Source organism: Electrona antarctica (assembly GCF_951216825.1).
Source record: "Electrona antarctica genome assembly, chromosome: 21".
Lineage (NCBI taxonomy): Eukaryota > Metazoa > Chordata > Actinopteri > Myctophiformes > Myctophidae > Electrona > Electrona antarctica.
Genome location: NC_136802.1, coordinates 40,809,313 through 40,832,104, shown reverse-complemented (window position 1 = coordinate 40,832,104; position 22,792 = coordinate 40,809,313). Strand labels below are relative to the sequence as shown.

Sequence of the window (22,792 nt, the reverse complement as noted above, 5' to 3'; positions counted from 1 at the left end):
ATTTGCATACTACTCCCCTTCATTTGCATACCATGCCCCTTCATTTGCATACCATGCCCCTTCCTTTGCATACCACGCACCTTCATTTGCATACCACGCACCTTCATTTGCATAAACTAATCCCACAAAGTAGCCGGAACCATGCCCTTCATTTGCATACCACGCACCTTCATTTGCATAAGCTAATCCCACAAAGTAGCCGGAACCATGCCCCTTCATTTGCATACCACGCACCTTCATTTGCATACCACGCACCTTCATTTGCATACCACTCCCCTTCATTTGCATACCACTCCCCTTCATTTGCATACCACTCCCCTTCATTTGCATGCCACGCCCCTTCATTTGCATTTGCATAAACCAATCCCGCAAAGTAGCCGAAACATGCCCTTCATTTGCATACCACTCCCCTTCATTTGCATACCACGCACCTTCATTTGCATACCACGCACCTTCATTTGCATACTACTCCCCTTCATTTGCATACCATGCCCCTTCATTTGCATACCACTCCCCTTCATTTGCATACCATGCCCCTTCATTTGCATACCACTCCCCTTCATTTGCATACTACGCCCCTTCATTTGCATAAGCCGCTCCCACAAAGTAGCCGAAACACGCCCTTCATTTGCATACCATGCCCCTTCCTTTGCATACCACTCCCCTTCATTTGCATACCACGCACCTTCATTTGCATACCACTCCCCTTCATTTGCATACCACTCCCCTTCATTTGCATACCACTCCCCTTCATTTGCATGCCACGCCCCTTCATTTGCATTTGCATAAACCAATCCCGCAAAGTAGCCGAAACATGCCCTTCATTTGCATACCACTCCCCTTCATTTGCATACCACGCACCTTCATTTGCATACCACGCCCCTTCATTTGCATACCACTCCCATTCATTTGCATGCCACGCCCCTTCATTTGCATAAACCAATCCCCTTCATTTGCATGCCACGCCCCTTCATTTGCATACCACGCACCTTCATTTGCATACAACTCCCCTTTATTTGCATGCCACGCCCCTTCATTTGCATAAACTAATCCCACAAAGAAGCCAGAACCATGCCCCTTCATTTGCATACCATTCCCCTTCATTTGCATACCACGCACCTGGTGCGTGGTATGCAAATGAAGGGGCATGGTATGCAAATGAAGGTGCGTGATATGCAAATGAAGGTGCGTGGTATGCAAATGAAGGGGCATGGTATACAAATGAAGGGGGGTGGTATGCAAATGAAGGTGCGTGGTATGCAAATGAAGGTGCATGGTATGCAAATGAAGGGGAGTGGTATGCAAATGAAGGTGCGTGGTATGCAAATGAAGGGGAGTGGTATGCAAATTAAGGGGCATGGTATGCAAATGAAGGTGCGTGGTATGCAAATGAAGGGGCATGGTATGCAAATGAAGGTGCGTGATATGCAAATGAAGGTGCGTGGTATGCAAATGAAGGGGCATGGTATACAAATGAAGGGGGGTGGTATGCAAATGAAGGTGTGTGGTATGCAAATGAAGGTGCGTGGTATGCAAATGAAGGGGCATGGTATGCAAATGAAGGGGCATGGTATGCAAATGAAGGGGAGTGGTATGCAAATGAAGGGCGTGTTTCGGCTACTTTGTGGGATTGGCTTATGCAAATGAAGGGGCATGGTATGCAAATGAAGGTGCGTGACATGCAAATGAAGGTGCGTGGTATGCAAATGAAGGGGCATGGTATGCAAATGAAGGGGGGTGGTATGCAAATGAAGGGCATGTTTCGGCTACTTTGTGGGATTGGCTTATGCAAATGAAGGGGCATGGTATGCAAATGAAGGGCATGGTATGCAAATGAAGGGGAGTGGGATGCAAACGAAGGGCGTGGCGACACCCACTAATTTGCATAAGCGACACCCACTAATTTGCATAGCCCTCACCCACAAAGTAGCCGAAACAACGCCCTTCAAATTTTCATAACCCACTCCCACAAAGTAGCGGGAACCACGCCCCTTCATTTGCATACCAGTCCTTCATTTGCATACCATACCCCTTCATTTGCATAAACCAATCCCACAAAGTAGCCGAAACATGCCCTTAATTTGCATACCACTCCCCTTCATTTGCATACCACGCACCTTCATTTGCATAAACTAATCCCACAAAGTAGCCGGAACCATGCCCCTTCATTTGCATACCACTCCCCTTCATTTGCATACCACTCCCCTTCATTTGCATACCACGCACCTTCATTTGCATAAACTAATCCCACAAAGTAGCCGGAGCCATGCCCCTTCATTTGCATACCACGCCCCTTCATTTGCATACCACTCCCCTTCATTTGCATACCACGCACCTTCATTTGCATACCACTCCCCTTCATTTGCATACCACGCACCTTCATTTGCATACCACGCACCTTCATTTGCACAAACTAATCCCACAAAGTAGCCGGAACCATGCCCCTTCATTTGCATACCACTCCCCTTCATTTGCATACCACTCCCCTTCATTTGCATACCACGCACCTTCATTTGCATACAACTCCCCTTTATTTGCATGCCACGCCCCTTCATTTGCATAAACCAATCCCACAAAGTAGCCGAAACATGCCCTTCATTTGCATACTACTCCCCTTCATTTGCATACCACTCCCCTTCATTTGCATACTACGCCCCTTCATTTGCATAAACTGATCCCACAAAGTAGCCGAAACACGCCCTTCATTTGCATAAACGAATCCCACAAAGTAGCCGAAACACGCCCTTCATTTGCATACCATGCCCCTTCCTTTGCATACCACTCCCCTTCATTTGCATACCATGCCCCTTCATTTGCATACCATGCCCCTTCATTTGCATACCACACTCCTTCATTTGCATAAGATAATCCCACAAAGTAGCCGGAACCATGCCCCTTCATTTGCATACCACGCACCTTCATTTGCATACCACGCACCTTCATTTGCATACCACTCCCCTTCATTTGCATACCACTCCCCTTCATTTGCATGCCACGCCCCTTCATTTGCATTTGCATAAACCAATCCCGCAAAGTAGCCGAAACATGCCCTTCATTTGCATACCACTCCCCTTCATTTGCATACCACGCACCTTCATTTGCATACCACGCACCTTCATTTGCATACCACTCCCATTCATTTGCATGCCACGCCCCTTCATTTGCAAAAACCAATCCCACAAAGTAGCCGAAACCATGCCCCTTCATTTGCATACCATTCCCCTTCATTTGCATACCACGCACCTTCATTTGCATGAGCTAATCCCACAAAGTAGCCGGAACCATGCCCCTTCATTTGCATACCACTCCTCTTCATTTGCATACCACGCACCTTCATTTGCATACCACTCCCATTCATTTGCATGCCACGCCCCTTCATTTGCATAAACCAATCCAACAAAGTAGCCGAAACATGCCCTTAATTTGCATGCCACGCCCCTTCATTTGCATAAACCAATCCCCTTCATTTGCATGCCACGCCCCTTCATTTGCATACCACGCACCTTCATTTGCATACAACTCCCCTTTATTTGCATGCCACGCCCCTTCATTTGCATAAACCAATCCCACAAAGTAGCCGAAACATGCCCTTCATTTGCATACTACTCCCCTTCATTTGCATACCACTCCCCTTCATTTGCATACTACGCCCCTTCATTTGCATAAACTAATCCCACAAAGTAGCCGAAACACGCCCTTCATTTGCATACCTTGCCCCTTCATTTGCATACCACGCACCTTCATTTGCATACTACTCCCCTTCATTTGCATATGGGCCCCTTCATTTGCATACCACTCCCCTTCATTTGCATACCATGCCCCTTCATTTGCATACCACTCCCCTTCATTTGCATACTACGCCCCTTCATTTGCATAAGCCGCTCCCACAAAGTAGCCGAAACACGCCCTTCATTTGCATACCATGCCCCTTCCTTTGCATACCACTCCCCTTCATTTGCATACCACGCACCTTCATTTGCATAAACTAATCCCACAAAGTAGCCGAAACACGCCCTTCATTTGCATACCTTGCCCCTTCATTTGCATACCACGCACCTTCATTTGCATACTACTCCCCTTCATTTGCATACCATGCCCCTTCATTTGCATACCATGCCCCTTCCTTTGCATACCACGCACCTTCATTTGCATACCACGCACCTTCATTTGCATAAACTAATCCCACAAAGTAGCCGGAACCATGCCCTTCATTTGCATACCACGCACCTTCATTTGCATAAGCTAATCCCACAAAGTAGCCGGAACCATGCCCCTTCATTTGCATACCACGCACCTTCATTTGCATACCACGCACCTTCATTTGCATACCACTCCCCTTCATTTGCATACCACTCCCCTTCATTTGCATACCACTCCCCTTCATTTGCATGCCACGCCCCTTCATTTGCATTTGCATAAACCAATCCCGCAAAGTAGCCGAAACATGCCCTTCATTTGCATACCACTCCCCTTCATTTGCATACCACGCACCTTCATTTGCATACCACGCACCTTCATTTGCATACTACTCCCCTTCATTTGCATACCATGCCCCTTCATTTGCATACCACTCCCCTTCATTTGCATACCATGCCCCTTCATTTGCATACCACTCCCCTTCATTTGCATACTACGCCCCTTCATTTGCATAAGCCGCTCCCACAAAGTAGCCGAAACACGCCCTTCATTTGCATACCATGCCCCTTCCTTTGCATACCACTCCCCTTCATTTGCATACCACGCACCTTCATTTGCATACCACTCCCCTTCATTTGCATACCACTCCCCTTCATTTGCATACCACTCCCCTTCATTTGCATGCCACGCCCCTTCATTTGCATTTGCATAAACCAATCCCGCAAAGTAGCCGAAACATGCCCTTCATTTGCATACCACTCCCCTTCATTTGCATACCACGCACCTTCATTTGCATACCACGCCCCTTCATTTGCATACCACTCCCATTCATTTGCATGCCACGCCCCTTCATTTGCATAAACCAATCCCCTTCATTTGCATGCCACGCCCCTTCATTTGCATACCACGCACCTTCATTTGCATACAACTCCCCTTTATTTGCATGCCACGCCCCTTCATTTGCATAAACTAATCCCACAAAGAAGCCAGAACCATGCCCCTTCATTTGCATACCATTCCCCTTCATTTGCATACCACGCACCTGGTGCGTGGTATGCAAATGAAGGGGCATGGTATGCAAATGAAGGTGCGTGATATGCAAATGAAGGTGCGTGGTATGCAAATGAAGGGGCATGGTATACAAATGAAGGGGGGTGGTATGCAAATGAAGGTGCGTGGTATGCAAATGAAGGTGCATGGTATGCAAATGAAGGGGAGTGGTATGCAAATGAAGGTGCGTGGTATGCAAATGAAGGGGAGTGGTATGCAAATTAAGGGGCATGGTATGCAAATGAAGGTGCGTGGTATGCAAATGAAGGGGCATGGTATGCAAATGAAGGTGCGTGATATGCAAATGAAGGTGCGTGGTATGCAAATGAAGGGGCATGGTATACAAATGAAGGGGGGTGGTATGCAAATGAAGGTGTGTGGTATGCAAATGAAGGTGCGTGGTATGCAAATGAAGGGGCATGGTATGCAAATGAAGGGGCATGGTATGCAAATGAAGGGGAGTGGTATGCAAATGAAGGGCGTGTTTCGGCTACTTTGTGGGATTGGCTTATGCAAATGAAGGGGCATGGTATGCAAATGAAGGTGCGTGACATGCAAATGAAGGTGCGTGGTATGCAAATGAAGGGGCATGGTATGCAAATGAAGGGGGGTGGTATGCAAATGAAGGGCATGTTTCGGCTACTTTGTGGGATTGGCTTATGCAAATGAAGGGGCATGGTATGCAAATGAAGGGCATGGTATGCAAATGAAGGGGAGTGGGATGCAAACGAAGGGCGTGGCGACACCCACTAATTTGCATAAGCGACACCCACTAATTTGCATAGCCCTCACCCACAAAGTAGCCGAAACAACGCCCTTCAAATTTTCATAACCCACTCCCACAAAGTAGCGGGAACCACGCCCCTTCATTTGCATACCAGTCCTTCATTTGCATACCATACCCCTTCATTTGCATAAACCAATCCCACAAAGTAGCCGAAACATGCCCTTAATTTGCATACCACTCCCCTTCATTTGCATACCACGCACCTTCATTTGCATAAACTAATCCCACAAAGTAGCCGGAACCATGCCCCTTCATTTGCATACCACTCCCCTTCATTTGCATACCACTCCCCTTCATTTGCATACCACGCACCTTCATTTGCATAAACTAATCCCACAAAGTAGCCGGAGCCATGCCCCTTCATTTGCATACCACGCCCCTTCATTTGCATACCACTCCCCTTCATTTGCATACCACGCACCTTCATTTGCATACCACTCCCCTTCATTTGCATACCACGCACCTTCATTTGCATACCACGCACCTTCATTTGCACAAACTAATCCCACAAAGTAGCCGGAACCATGCCCCTTCATTTGCATACCACTCCCCTTCATTTGCATACCACTCCCCTTCATTTGCATACCACGCACCTTCATTTGCATACAACTCCCCTTTATTTGCATGCCACGCCCCTTCATTTGCATAAACCAATCCCACAAAGTAGCCGAAACATGCCCTTCATTTGCATACTACTCCCCTTCATTTGCATACCACTCCCCTTCATTTGCATACTACGCCCCTTCATTTGCATAAACTGATCCCACAAAGTAGCCGAAACACGCCCTTCATTTGCATAAACGAATCCCACAAAGTAGCCGAAACACGCCCTTCATTTGCATACCATGCCCCTTCCTTTGCATACCACTCCCCTTCATTTGCATACCATGCCCCTTCATTTGCATACCATGCCCCTTCATTTGCATACCACACTCCTTCATTTGCATAAGATAATCCCACAAAGTAGCCGGAACCATGCCCCTTCATTTGCATACCACGCACCTTCATTTGCATACCACGCACCTTCATTTGCATACCACTCCCCTTCATTTGCATACCACTCCCCTTCATTTGCATACCACTCCCCTTCATTTGCATGCCACGCCCCTTCATTTGCATTTGCATAAACCAATCCCGCAAAGTAGCCGAAACATGCCCTTCATTTGCATACCACTCCCCTTCATTTGCATACCACGCACCTTCATTTGCATACCACGCACCTTCATTTGCATACCACTCCCATTCATTTGCATGCCACGCCCCTTCATTTGCAAAAACCAATCCCACAAAGTAGCCGAAACCATGCCCCTTCATTTGCATACCATTCCCCTTCATTTGCATACCACGCACCTTCATTTGCATGAGCTAATCCCACAAAGTAGCCGGAACCATGCCCCTTCATTTGCATACCACTCCTCTTCATTTGCATACCACGCACCTTCATTTGCATACCACTCCCATTCATTTGCATGCCACGCCCCTTCATTTGCATAAACCAATCCAACAAAGTAGCCGAAACATGCCCTTAATTTGCATGCCACGCCCCTTCATTTGCATAAACCAATCCCCTTCATTTGCATGCCACGCCCCTTCATTTGCATACCACGCACCTTCATTTGCATACAACTCCCCTTTATTTGCATGCCACGCCCCTTCATTTGCATAAACCAATCCCACAAAGTAGCCGAAACATGCCCTTCATTTGCATACTACTCCCCTTCATTTGCATACCACTCCCCTTCATTTGCATACTACGCCCCTTCATTTGCATAAACTAATCCCACAAAGTAGCCGAAACACGCCCTTCATTTGCATACCTTGCCCCTTCATTTGCATACCACGCACCTTCATTTGCATACTACTCCCCTTCATTTGCATATGGGCCCCTTCATTTGCATACCACTCCCCTTCATTTGCATACCATGCCCCTTCATTTGCATACCACTCCCCTTCATTTGCATACTACGCCCCTTCATTTGCATAAGCCGCTCCCACAAAGTAGCCGAAACACGCCCTTCATTTGCATACCATGCCCCTTCCTTTGCATACCACTCCCCTTCATTTGCATACCACGCACCTTCATTTGCATAAACTAATCCCACAAAGTAGCCGAAACACGCCCTTCATTTGCATACCTTGCCCCTTCATTTGCATACCACGCACCTTCATTTGCATACTACTCCCCTTCATTTGCATACCATGCCCCTTCATTTGCATACCATGCCCCTTCCTTTGCATACCACGCACCTTCATTTGCATACCACGCACCTTCATTTGCATAAACTAATCCCACAAAGTAGCCGGAACCATGCCCTTCATTTGCATACCACGCACCTTCATTTGCATAAGCTAATCCCACAAAGTAGCCGGAACCATGCCCCTTCATTTGCATACCACGCACCTTCATTTGCATACCACGCACCTTCATTTGCATACCACTCCCCTTCATTTGCATACCACTCCCCTTCATTTGCATACCACTCCCCTTCATTTGCATGCCACGCCCCTTCATTTGCATTTGCATAAACCAATCCCGCAAAGTAGCCGAAACATGCCCTTCATTTGCATACCACTCCCCTTCATTTGCATACCACGCACCTTCATTTGCATACCACGCACCTTCATTTGCATACTACTCCCCTTCATTTGCATACCATGCCCCTTCATTTGCATACCACTCCCCTTCATTTGCATACCATGCCCCTTCATTTGCATACCACTCCCCTTCATTTGCATACTACGCCCCTTCATTTGCATAAGCCGCTCCCACAAAGTAGCCGAAACACGCCCTTCATTTGCATACCATGCCCCTTCCTTTGCATACCACTCCCCTTCATTTGCATACCACGCACCTTCATTTGCATACCACTCCCCTTCATTTGCATACCACTCCCCTTCATTTGCATACCACTCCCCTTCATTTGCATGCCACGCCCCTTCATTTGCATTTGCATAAACCAATCCCGCAAAGTAGCCGAAACATGCCCTTCATTTGCATACCACTCCCCTTCATTTGCATACCACGCACCTTCATTTGCATACCACGCCCCTTCATTTGCATACCACTCCCATTCATTTGCATGCCACGCCCCTTCATTTGCATAAACCAATCCCCTTCATTTGCATGCCACGCCCCTTCATTTGCATACCACGCACCTTCATTTGCATACAACTCCCCTTTATTTGCATGCCACGCCCCTTCATTTGCATAAACTAATCCCACAAAGAAGCCAGAACCATGCCCCTTCATTTGCATACCATTCCCCTTCATTTGCATACCACGCACCTTCATTTGCATGAGCTAATCCCACAAAGTAGCCGGAACCATGCCCCTTCATTTGCATACCACTCCTCTTCATTTGCATACCACGCACCTTCATTTGCATACCACTCCTATTCATTTGCATGACACGCCCCTTCATTTGCATAAACCAATCCCACAAAGTAGCCGAAACATGCCCTTCATTTGCATGCCACGCCCCTTCATTTGCATAAACCAATCCCCTTCATTTGCATGCCACGCCCCTTGATTTGCATACCACGCACCTTTATTTGCATACCACTCCCCTTCATTTGCATGCCACGCCCCTTCATTTGCATAAACCAATCCCACAAAGTAGCCGAAACATGCCCTTCATTTGCATACCACTCCCCTTCATTTGCATACCACGCACCTTCATTTGCATACCACGCACCTTCATTTGCATAAGATAATCCCACAAAGTAGCCGGAACCATGCCCCTTCATTTGCATACCACGCACCTTCATTTGCATACCACTCCCCTTCATTTGCATACCACTCCCCTTCATTTGCATACCACTCCCCTTCATATTATTATAGTTTGGAACCAAATGGACCCTTATGGGTCTGTAACTCAGAGTTAAATTAACATTGGTTTTACAATATAAATTGCGGGTCCCCCAGAGATAGAAATGCCATCAAATGGGGGTCCGTAGACTAATGCTCAAACTATCTCACAACGGGTAAGGGCTAGTATATATAATCACGAGAAAAAAGAATAATAATCTGGATTGTTTTGAGACCGATTTCGATATGCTAACGATGATATTGTGCATCTCTAGTATGGCGCCCTGAGGCGCTCAACCATATGGGGTTGAAGTGTGTGTCTGTGCTGCACGACGTCCCGTTTCCTCTGCATGTCACATGACGTCTGACTCCTGCGCCCCACCAGGAGGCGCTGTGCCCCGCCCAGCTCATCCTAGAGGAAGAGGGTCTTTGTCGATTGGCCCAGACGGTGGATGCTCTGGTGGAAGCCCCACCCCCGACGCCACGCCGGACTTCCCACCAGGACTCCTCCTCCTCCTCCCGCTAAGACTCCTCCTCCTCCTCCCGCCAGGACTCCTCCTCCTCCTCCTCCATCAGACCGGCTCCGCCCACCAACGGGATCCCGTCGTAGTTTCCCGTCGACGTTGTTAATGGAGAATGAGGGCCTTTCTCGGCCCCGCCCCGCTCCAATTGTTTTTACATTTTGTTTAGGAACCAAGATGGCCGCAGCACCAGGAGGGGGTGGGGCAGAGGGGAGCAGGGCGGGGTCGACATATGCCCTTACTGGGCTGCATTCACACATTCAAGACACCTGTCTTGTGTCTGAACACAGCTTTGATGGATGTGTTCTGCCCCCCTCCCCCATCAAACAGAAATGGTTGGTCAAACCATTGGGCTGCCATTGGAGATGCAATTGGAGGCTGGAGCGGCTTTTAAACACAGGTGTCTTGAATTTGTTATGATTATTACGCTGATTATAGATGTTTATAAACGAGAGCTTGTTGCAGCTGGCAGCTCATCCAATGACTGAGTCATTCTTATTTTGTACCAAATGGGTTCACAGGTTTATTCCTACTAACGACAACATTACATGTTTAATTAAGACAGTGGTGCTGACTTTAGAGATTACACGTTCACAAGTCAGATCTACAAGCTCACAATGGAAACAAAAATGATCCCCTGATGGGAATTTCACAAGTGAACTTGTAGACTTCCAGTTCGCGCCGCGCTGTCGACAGAACATGCATTAGGCCTAATAGTTAGGGATGCACCCATTTATACATCGGCCATACATCGTTGATCGTCATCGGCCGATATTGCCAGCAGTCAATGTTTATGTCCTTTCATAAATCTATATGTGATTGAAAATGTGCTCATTAAAAGAGATCGTGAAACTGGGCCATGGCTCGATGGTCCAGGCACCTTGGCTGGTAATCCAGTCTGGCAGTGTGCCGCGGGTTCGACTCCCGATCCCGATGGCCTTTACTGCATGTCTTCCCCCCCCCCATCTCTCTCCCCATTTCCTGTCAGCCTACTGTCTGTCCCTCCATAAAAAATATAAAATAAAGGCGAAAGCCACAAAAAAACATTAAAAAAAAGAAAAGAGATTGTGAATGACTGAAGGACTTTATAGGGGGGAGGGGGGGGGGGGGTTGTTACCAGTTTATCTTTTAAACCCGGGTTCTGTTTTCATGGAGCACAAGAAGGGTGGGTGTAGACGTTATTAGAATTGGTCCATTTGTTCATTGTTGGACATTTTTTGAGCTGGTAATTTTGTTTTTTGCTTGCTTGTTTGGTTTCGCCAAATGCAAGTTTATGTTCTTAATTATATCTCTCTGAAAACATAAAAATCCATCCATCCAGTCATCTTCAACCGCTTATCCGTATAGTTGGGTCGCGAGGACAACAGCTCCACCAGAGAGCTCCAGACTTCCCTATCCAGAGCAACATTAGTATCTTCGTCCTGGAGGATCCCGAGGCGTTCCAAGGCCAGTGAATCCATGTAATAGGCCACTCAATCTAAGGTTTGAACAAAAAAATTAGCAATAGTAATTGTTCAAGGTCTTTTATGAATCTTAGGGTCATCCAAATAACATATAAAACATTGAAAGTTGGGGTACCATTAACAACATAAGGCTACATTTTCATTCTTCTTTAAGTAGCACTAGACCTGTATGTGCCCGTCGCAGTCGGCCACCGGGCTACTTGGGAACGATGCAGCTTGGAAACCTAATAATATACGTTGCCATAGCACCCGTTTTTACTGTCAGCCGGTGTCCCACATGGAGATCTATGTATGTGCCTGTGTGTGTGAAGACTGAAAAGTGTGCTTGGCAATCAATTGGGCCGACTGGCAGAGCCTGATTGGTTGAGCCTCAATTGGCTGAGGCAGAGGCTGGAAATTGCACAGGAGGATTAGGCCCACTGGCAGAGCCTGAGCAGAGCCTTTTGTGGTGGTTCTGGAGAAGCGTGGGTCCGACCGACTCGATACCAGGCACTGCACTCCCTGTGGGGGTGTGGAACATGTGTGTCGAATTTGAAGTCGGTGGGTCAAACGGTTCTCGAGTTACGTGCATTACAACCGCACACACACACGCACGCACGCACGCAGAGACGTGGCACATTTATAGTAGGACTAGACCTGTACGTGCCCGTCGCAGTCGGCCACCGGCCTACTTGGGAACGATGCAACTTGGGAACCTAATGATAACTAGAACTGCACTCTGGTGCTATGGTTTTGTGGTGAATTATGAATCATATAGCATATTCATAATGACATGGTTAGTCATAATTGTACAACTTTAACTCTGTATTTATCCCTGGTCTCACTCCATTGTCTCACCAAAGTGCCTTAAACTGAAGCCTATTTGCATATCAATTGTTCCACAAGCAGGAAGCCAATCTATGGCTGAGAGACGGTCCTTCCAAATTGTAGGGTTTACCATTTGACTTCTCAGATAATTCTTGGGAAGTGATCTGTGATCTGATATTATCTTTAGGGTTTGTTTGAACATCTGTTATTGCTCAAAATAGACCACATGGGGCTTTGGCCTTCCTGTTTGATAAGTGACAGAGGAGCCAATCTTTATGATAGGAGGTTAACCGTTTGTCTCTATGCATTTTATTATAGTGCCTGTCACAGGTGGGGGTCTTTGACTTCCTGACACACACACACACACACACACACACACACACACACACACACACACACACACACACACACACACACACACACACACACACACACACACACAGTTGGAATTGAGGGAAACTGGTAGCCACACCAGGCTCTCTGCCTGGAAGGAGATCGAAGGCCTCAAAATGCTGTATGGAATTGATGCTTGATGCTTGTAACCGGATGTAACTATGGGATATGCCTTGATTGAATAAAGAAGGACTTAATTGCCTGTAATCGCAACTCATTTCATGCTATATTAGGAAAATAAGGTAATAATCCACAGACCCCTGTGAAGGAAAGTATACGAAAATATACTAACAATAACATATTATGCCAATAATATGGCAAGTATATGCAGAATATAGCCCATGCTGCATATAAATGCCATATTCAGGTTCATATATGTGCATATGTGGATAAATAGGAAATGTATGTCTCTATATAGCAATATGCAATTTATATTTCCATGTCGGGGGGGTGCGTCAGCTAGGTCAGGAGGTAACGGGGGGTGCGTCAGCTAGGTCAGGAGGTAACAGGGGGTGCGTCAGCTAGGTCAGGAGGTAACAGGGGGTGCGTCAGCTAGGTCAGGAGGTAACAGGGGGTGCGTCAGCTAGGTCAGGAGGTAACAGGGGGTGCGTCAGCTAGGTCAGGAGGTAACAGGGGGTGCGTCAGCTAGGTCAGGAGGTAACAGGGGGTGCGTCAGCTAGGTCAGGAGGTAACAGGGGGTGCGTCAGCTAGGTCAGGAGGTAACAGGGGGTGCGTCAGCTAGGTCAGGAGGTAACAGGGGGTGCACGGCCAATAGGGTTTGGGAACCGCTGCTCTAGACAGGTTGAAATAGGATAGGAGGAACTGTTGTACAGTGTGTTAGGAGGAAGCTAGGATAGGTGGAACTGTTGTACAGTGTGTTAGGAGGAAGATAGGATAGGAGGAACTGTTGTACACTGCTATAAATGCTTAGAATGCATGCCAGTGCTTCTCAATTCGGGGTCCGGTGACCCCCAGGGGCCCTTGGGGGATTTCCAGGGGGTCACCAGTAAACGTAGGTAATGCAACATCACAATGGTTTGCACGCGACTAGACAGCAGCGCAGTCTGTTTTCACGTTTAAAGTGACATTTATAAAAGCTAACTGAGCATAAATGCTTAGAATGCATGCCAGTGCTTCTCAATTCGGGGTCCGGTGACCCCCAGGGGCCCTTGTGGGATTTCCAGGGGGTCCCCAGTAAACGTTTAAAACACCAAAAGGGGACCTTGCAACAGGTGTGTGTAGTTGCTTATAAAATGTCTTGACACACATACGCGCGCGCACACACATATATACAAATAGCAGACCTACAAGCTCGTAGCACGCCACCGCTTGCGGTTCTGCTATAACATAATGCACCAAAAAGGGTTCCCGTCCAGAATGGGTTAATAAAACCCAAAAGACTGACAGTATAATTGTGTTGACCTCTTGACCTCCGGCCTCTTCACCCCCACCTGAACATCCTCTAATGAAACGGTGGGTCGGATTATTTATTTATTGATTCATTTACAAACACACAACTTGTGTGTTTGTAAATGAATCAATCAAAGTGACTCGCTGAGTGTCTGACCTCTGACTGACTCTCTGTCTGTCTGTCAGTCGGCACCGAATGACCTTTGACCTCCTCGGCATGCCCTTTGACCTGTCCTGTCCTGTACCTGGCCAAGGACCCTGTGGGTGGTCAAATAGCTGAATGAGGACGCATGCATGGGAAACCAGAAGGTTGCGGGTTCGAGTCCCCAGGCTATGTGTCGAAGTGTTCATGAGCAATAAACGTAAGCCCTAACTGCTCCCCCCCCGACCCCGAGCGATCCATGTGAGCACCTGAGCAGACATCTACTGGATGAAGCTGGAACAGAATGCGCTGCTGCATGTCCAATATCCAAATCTACAAGCTCACAATGTGCATTGTGAGCTTGTAGAGCTGCTATTTTCAAAAGACTGTTACACATTTGAAAACCTTAAATGGGACATTCTGCACAATTAGCACTTTTACTTTTGGTACCGTAAGTACATTTTGAAGCCAATGCTTTTGTACTTTTACTCAAGTAAATGTTGAATTCCGGACTATTAGTAAAGCAAAGTCAAAACCTTTAGTACTTTGTTTCCACCACTGCTGTTCCCCCGAGCCCTCCCCCCCCCCCCCCCCGAGCCCTCCCCCCTCCCCCCCCCCCCCCCCCCCGAGCCCTCCCCTGCAGACGTTCCCTTCGTACTGCGAGGGAATTGAGGACAAGGAGGAAGAGATGAAAGGATTATATTTTGGGAAGTTCACCGCAGGGCGTTCTGTCCGCTTTCCAAGCGGCTATAATGGGACAGAGTCCACTTCACTTCCTCTTGGGAGTTACGCTTTCCTGCTATTTCCAAACATGGCTGCTGTTACGAACACAATGGTTCTCAACCATTTCAGGCCATGACCTGAAAAAATTAATAGAAATAAAATAAATATTCATATTTGAACCGGGGACTCCCCAACATAATCATATTTGATCTAGGGAGCCCCCAAAATAAACATTTTTGAACTGGGGACCCCCCAACATAATCATATTTGATCTAGGGAGCCCTCAAAATAAACATTTTTGAACTGGGGACCCCCCAACATAATCATATTTGAACCGGGGATCCTATGTGAACTGGGGACTCCCCAAAAGGGACCCCCACCCCAACGCGAGGCATTGTGAGCTTGTAGATCAACACAGGTGGAGAATAATAGCGGTGTCCTTTCCCTCATGGGTACGTAAGTCGACACAAGGGACATGTTGTTTGTTAGGTATTACACCCTGCAGAGAAAAGACACACATGTTATGCCCCCTGTAATGATATTAATGCAACGTGACTCAAATGTCACCGTGTGGTGTACAGTATGTAACCTTATGGAGGAAAGTGGCAGTTTTGCCGGTCTGTGGTTTGAGTCATGTTATTATCGCTTGCCTGACTCTCTGTCTCTGTCTCTCTCTCTCTCTCTCTCTTTCTCCCTCTCTCTCTCTCTCTCTCTCTCTCTCTCTCTCTCTCTCTCTCTCTCTCTCTCTCTCGCTCTGTGTGTCTCTCTCTCTCTCTCTCTCTCTGTCCGTCTCTCTCTCACTCTGACACAGACAAATCTTAAAAGGTTTCTTGGCTGTTAGCTTTTTTCAAATCTTTCTTTTTTAATCCTTATTTCATATCGATGGTTGGACACCTTGTATGTCCGCACTGTTTCCTCTTTAATTCTTTAATTATTATTGTATCAAAAAATACATAGTGAAAATGGCAGATCAACAAACAACAAACAAACAAAACCCACGGGACGCGTTGTGAGCTTGTAGATCGGCTGTGCTTCACTGCCATTGTGCGTCACTCTTCTTCTTGTTGTACGGCATAAGAAAGTTGAAATCTGGAGATGCGAGGTTTTCTGCCCGACTTTGTTTGAGGTGGAACTTGGGCCTTGCCGTGTAGCCCAAAATGACTGCTTTTCAACATGGAGTCGTTTTCGGTTAGACCGACAGATGCGGTCGTACGATGAAGTCTTATGACACACACACACACACACACACACACACGCACACGCACTTCCCCTTTCTTTCTCATGAAACCTCGCCAGCAGGAAATGGGGCAGCCTAGTAGTTGACGTGACATAAATAGCTCCGACCGGCTTGTCAGTTAAGGTACTTACTGTACTGTTACTGTAAAAGCCTTGTGCACAAACACGCGCACTAACTGCACCAATCCGGAGGGTTCGTTTAACTTAAGAGGGTGCACAAAAGGACCCGTAGGATCCATTGCTGTACTCTCTTAAGTGCACTCTCTATAAGTGCACACACTCTAAATGAAGTGCACACTCTTGACTCCAAATGAGCTCTCCGTATTCTGCGGTGTGTCCTGTCACTTTAAGAAGCCACGGTCGCTTTGCTTTCCTAACGTTTTCACACGCGGTCCTTTCTAAAGCACACAACGGATAGTAATAATGGTTCAACGTGTTTTTATTGTGTTCTTAATAGATGATGCTGCCTCTACTATGATGCACTGAGCAGTACAATGATGCTGTCTCTACTATGATGCACTGAGCAGTACAATGATGCTGTCTCTACTATGATGCACTGAGCAGTACAATGATTTGCTGCTTTACTTTTCATTAGACGGTTTGTTCAGGGCCACAAGCTGCTGCTTTAGTATTTTTAACAATTCCGTCTGTGTGTGTTTTAACATAATGCAGTAGCAAAGCTTTTAATGTACAAAAGCCATAAGGGTGGTTTTGGAGAAATATTGTGTCGATGATAATGATAACAGTGTGTGTGTTTTTTTTGTGTGTGTGTCACATCGTCAGGGGGAGGGGGGGAGGGGGGGGGACTTCCTGACTATAGATCTGCACTTCAATCGTTTTTTTGCGGAAGTGAAACTGTAGCGTAACGTCAAATGTGAAAGTAGGAGTGACAAAACTGGAACTGGTGAATGATTCTGCAACCCACGTATTTTCTGTTTGCTACATGCAGAGGTACACTCTATAGCGACGATAGGCCTATCTCACAGAATATGTTGTTCCAGGGACCCACCCCCAGAAACAAAGATTTTAGTTAAAAAACTGAAACTCTGAAAGAATATATATTCAAAGATTTGAGGCACATTTTCACGATTTTACAAAAATAGCAGACCTACAAGCTCAAGTATAAAAAAGGGATTCCCGCCCAAAATAGGTTAAGTAAAAGTATCAATACTGCAATATAGAAATACTCTTATGAGTAAAAGTGTGGAATTCAAAATGTGCTTGAGTAAAAAGTACAGAAGTATTGGTATCAAAATATACTTAAAGTAGCCTACCAAAAGTAGAAAGTAGCCTACTTATTGTGCAGAATGTCCCATTTCAGGTTTTCAAATGTTAAAAAACATAACAGATCTACAAGTTGTTCTCCTTGTAGATCGGCTATTTTCAAATGTATACAAGAAGTGGTTAATGTATGCTTTGTAATAATACAACATTTGGATCCGAGATGTAGTGGAGTAGAAGTAATTGAAATGGGAAATACTCAAGTAATTATAAAAGTACATATACCGTACAGTACTTAGGTAAATGTAATTAGTTACCTTCCACCACTGGGCCAGGCCATGTTTTGCCAGTGTGTTTACTAGTAATCGGCCTTTGGTTTCATCCGTTCCCAGGATGCCGTCTGTTAGCTTGCAGAGGGAAAGCAGAGCAGGCTAGTTGAAGTCGAGTCCAAACTGGAATGTGGGTTCATTCCAGATGTGTGTCAATTATTATGACACTGTAAATGTTGAAACTTTGTGTGTGTGAAAAGTGTGTGTGGAATGGAGGTCACCGCGTCTTGTGTCATCATCCAATCCGTATAAGAGAGAGGGAGTTTTTAGAAGGACCATATTAACTTGTTTGTGATTCATGAGCACTGAAGTCTGACGTAATTTACCTGACTGGGACACCAGGGGCGCCTAACTTCGTTTCCAGGTGGGGGAGCACAGATTTGGACTCATGCGCGCGCGTAGCGCGCGCGCAAAAATGCGCGTGCATGTGCCTCGTGCACGCGCGTTTTCGCGCATTTTCACAAGGAAAAGTGGCTTTTACTTTCCCTCTCCACACGCAAGTTATATGAACAAACTGACAAAATGCATCATAAAAAGGCATAGGCCTATTTAGGCTACACATGACATTGGCAAGGCGCCGATATCAAAACAAAACATATAAATTATAGCCCTATTATACAACAGACGAGCTGACAGCGCAGCGCGCTTGGGCTCGGCGACCCCGGTGTTGTATCGTCATCATTCATCATAGATCCCTCCCCGTCAGAATCTAATATCTAACATTAAATTGCAGCAGCATTCAGCAGTTCAGTTGGCACGGCGGCCATAGTAATTAGTAAATACTATATTATTTCTCACTGCAATAGATAGTGACTATTAGAGAAATAATATAGTTAAATTGTAAATGCTTTACCTTAAACCCCAAATGTGCTCTTGCGCTCCGGGGTGGTTAATTCCCTCATCATGGCATTTACTGTATATCCAACGTGAGTTACGTGTCCAGAATGTCATTATGTAGGCTACGTGAGATGGACACTGCTGCTTGCGCTGCTGCTGCTGCTGCTGCTGTTGTTTTTATTATTGTCCTCCTTCTCCTCCAACAACGTTAGCACTCGTTCCCTGCTGAACACTGCTGCTGGTGCCCATGAAGGCCAAGGGTTCATTAACTAGACTTGATTTGGGCTTGGACCCACCAAATAAATCACTCATTCTCTTCTGAGCCATGTTGACAACAACAACTGAACACACACATTCAGGCTGACCGGAGAAATTCAAATCCGTGCGCCCCGTGCGTAAAGGTAACCGGAAATAGCGTCAGCAGCAGAGCAGTAGCCTCGGAAACACCCTCTCCTCCTCTCTCTCTCTCTCTCTCTCTCTCTCTCTCTCTCTCGCTGTCGCGCACCGTGCGCTTCGAGCGTGGCGGCGGCCGGGGGGGGGGGGGGGGGGGGGTGATAAATAGTGGTGTCGCGTTGCGACACCACTATTTCAAATGGTGCCGCAGCTGCTCCGTTTGCTCCATGGCTCAGGCGCGCCTGTGGGACACGGGTTGTGTTTTTTTAATATTGCGTCAAATAAGAACTGTGTTCCAACAGCAAGGAATCACTAATGTTACTGAGGCAGAGTTATTGTATTTGCCACAAATAGATTGTATCAAATAGAGTGACTATCGTAAAATGATACCTCCCTGACAATAGCACCGGGACAATTGTGTTTACTTTTGGACCGCGATGACGATTCTAAGATGACCCAATGTTATTCTCCATATAGAGAAATGACTTCCGCGACCCCAGGGGATGAGCGAGTGACATCAGGACTTCAGTATACTCTATAACGGTGCACTTTAAAGCTACTACAGTCCCTCATACGGACTTTGCAGTACTGTATTCCTTCAACGAGCTTCTGTACTTGAAGATGTTGTGAAAGCCTTACGTCTGTCTGAAGCTTAGAGTATATATGAATAGAGACGTCACCTGAGTTCTCCTCCCATCCACTTGCATTAAGTTGCTCAAAAGCGCATGAGGCGATTTCACTCCTCCTTCCTTGTAGGAACAGAGTGCATTCTGGGATTGATTGGGCCAAACACATGAACGCGCTGCCATTGCACTGAAACCGCGTTCACGTGTCATCATGAACGTGCGCAATGATAGTCAACGGACCAGCGCGTTCATGTGTTTGGCCCACGCTGCAATACCAAATTCGGCCACTATGTCCATTGCGCCTCAGGGTTTCCTCCGGGTGCCGTCTCTATTCATATATACTCTAAGGTCAGAAGCCGTTAAAGCACACGTCAAAGTGCTGTTGTGAATGTGAGCCTACTCTTCACATTGTAGTCACCAGAGCCCTAGGACTTAAAAAAAGAAAAGTCAAATAATGGCTGACTTCTCGGGCCAATCAGAAGAGTTGGTTGGGCTCAATTATATGTATACTCAGGGTTGATTGAAAAAGAAAAGCCACTAATATATTATTTACACATGTATCTATTTTAAATTAATTACGTTAATTAATGGCTAGCCGATGATGATGCTAACGTTATTCCGTCCTAATCCACACACTGTGCACGATTATAAACTTAAGTTGACGATTTAATTGCCACGCAAATAATTGCGATTAACGATTGAATTGTGTTTGTTTTTTGCATTGAACATGGGAGCGTTACAATTTGTATTTCTGTTCGTAATCACAAATTGCACAGGGCAGATATGACACGTAACCTAAACAAACAAATCACTAACACATTTAATAATTTAGATCAGCTATTTCTTCTATTTTTGATTTTAAAAAAAGAAAATAATTATGGTCATTTTTCAACATGGAAACGATTGAAGATCATGCAAAAACAATTGCGATTATCTCAAATAATTGTGATTAGGCGATTATAATTGATGTAAGAATTGTGACAGGCCCATCCACACTGATGCTGAGGAGTTGTGTTGTGTTCGTGTTCCATGCTGTATGAAATTAGATCTACACTACATCCACACTGATGCTGAGGAGTTGTGTTGTGTTCGTGTTCCATGCTGTATGAAATTAGATCTACAATACATCCACACTGATGCTGAGGAGTTGTGTTGTGTTCGTGTTCCATGCTGTATGAAATTAGATCTACAATACATCCACACTGATGCTGAGGAGTTGTGTTGTGTTGAAATTAGATCTACAATACATCCACACTGATGCTGAGGAGTTGTGTTGTGTTGAAATTAGATCTACAATACATCCACACTGATGCTGAGGAGTTGTGTTGTGTTGAAATTAGATCTACAATACATCCACACTGATGCTGAGGAGTTGTGTTGTGTTGAAATTAGATCTACAATACATCCACACTGATGCTGAGGAGTTGTGATGTGTTGAAATTAGATCTACAATACATGAGATGATTTGTAAATGAAATAAAGGACGTGTGGAAATCCATCATTGTCGTTTTGTTTTGTAGTTGTTTGTAGTTTTAAAATTGTGAGGTCCAAATGTCCTCACAACGCACGCACGCGCGCGCGCGCGCACACACACACACACACACACACACACACACACACACACACACACACACACAATTGGAGAGGCTTTAAGTGCGCATGCCGGTAGGCCAGTAAGGAGGGAGTTACAGTAGTCAAGTTTTGACATGACTGATGTCTGGATAAGGAGCTGGGCTGACTCCTGGGTGAGGAAGGGTCTGATTCGTCGAATGTTATAGACAATTAACCGTCTATAAACACAACACGAGATATCTGTCTAAACACCTGAACGTGCATGGCCAAGAGCGCTCTGTCTTCTGGAATGTGGAGTGTATAATAAGAGCACTGTTTACCTATAATGTGGTGTTTTCACTGTTGCACTTAAAAATATAAAATAACAAGTGTGAACACATGTATTTATTTCTTTGACAGGGACAATGCTCATTAAATCAACACATCAGTTTTCACATCCATGTAAATGTTAGCCAGAAGCTAATTTCAATCTGTGTACTCCCTGAGCATGGGCTCTTAAAAGTGATAAATAGAGCTGATAATTACTCATGATTTACAGATTTGAGTTGTTTTTAGCCACCTCTTAAGGTTGAATTTGAAGGTCAAATAGTTGGAGGTCTCTCTTACGTCTGTAGGAGACTGTTCCAGTGATGGGATTCTCTAACAGAGAAGACTTTTTTTTTTACAAAACACACTACATCTGGTTGGCACTTCGCAGTCCCCACTGGGACTGGTAGTTGCCCTTGTTGCTCTGTGAAAACCTCCTGGAAATAAAATGTCTGGGTTTCCGAGGCTACTGTCCCTTCGATCTATGTGGTGGAGGTAAGTCCATTTAAAATCTTAAAAGTGAGACAAGCATCTGCAAAATGTTTAAAGCAGTCAAAATTAAATAAATGGCACTTTTGAACTATATGGCAATGGTGGTAACAGTTGGGCTTTTGGTCAACCCATAGTCATATTCATATAGCTATGTAGGTATTTGCCATACAAATTGAGGCATGACAGTTTTTATCAGTCATAGAAAGTAAAAATAATAATAATAAATACAATTGGTAATTCACATTTATAATCACTTTATAATGGACGATTTACTTTTCACGTGGGCAAGTAGAACAAATGCCTCTGAGACCTTAGTGTTAACCCTGTGTGTGTGTGTGTGTGTGTGTGTGTGTGTGTGTGTGTGTGTGTGTGTGTGTGTGTGTGTGTGTGTGTGTGTGTGTGTGTGCGCCCTGACTGCTGGTCTGCTTTGAATGATTCAAATGTAGGGTGGAGCCACTAGGCATGGATTGACTCCTCCCACCCAGCTGTGCTTCGCCCAGCCTGTGTGTGTGTGTGTGTGTGTGTGTGTGTGTGTGTGT

The 22,792-nt window shown here is 45.8% G+C and overlaps 1 long non-coding RNA gene across 1 annotated transcript; it reads left to right on the top strand.

Moving 5' to 3' along the window:
• The first annotated feature begins 20,691 nt into the window (after positions 1-20,691).
• LOC306913944 lies at positions 20,692-21,381 on the top strand. The gene is made up of 2 exons (XR_013788618.1): positions 20,692-20,901; positions 21,308-21,381. It is a non-coding gene; the product is annotated as an uncharacterized lncRNA (long non-coding RNA).
• The last annotated feature ends 1,411 nt before the right edge of the window (positions 21,382-22,792 follow it).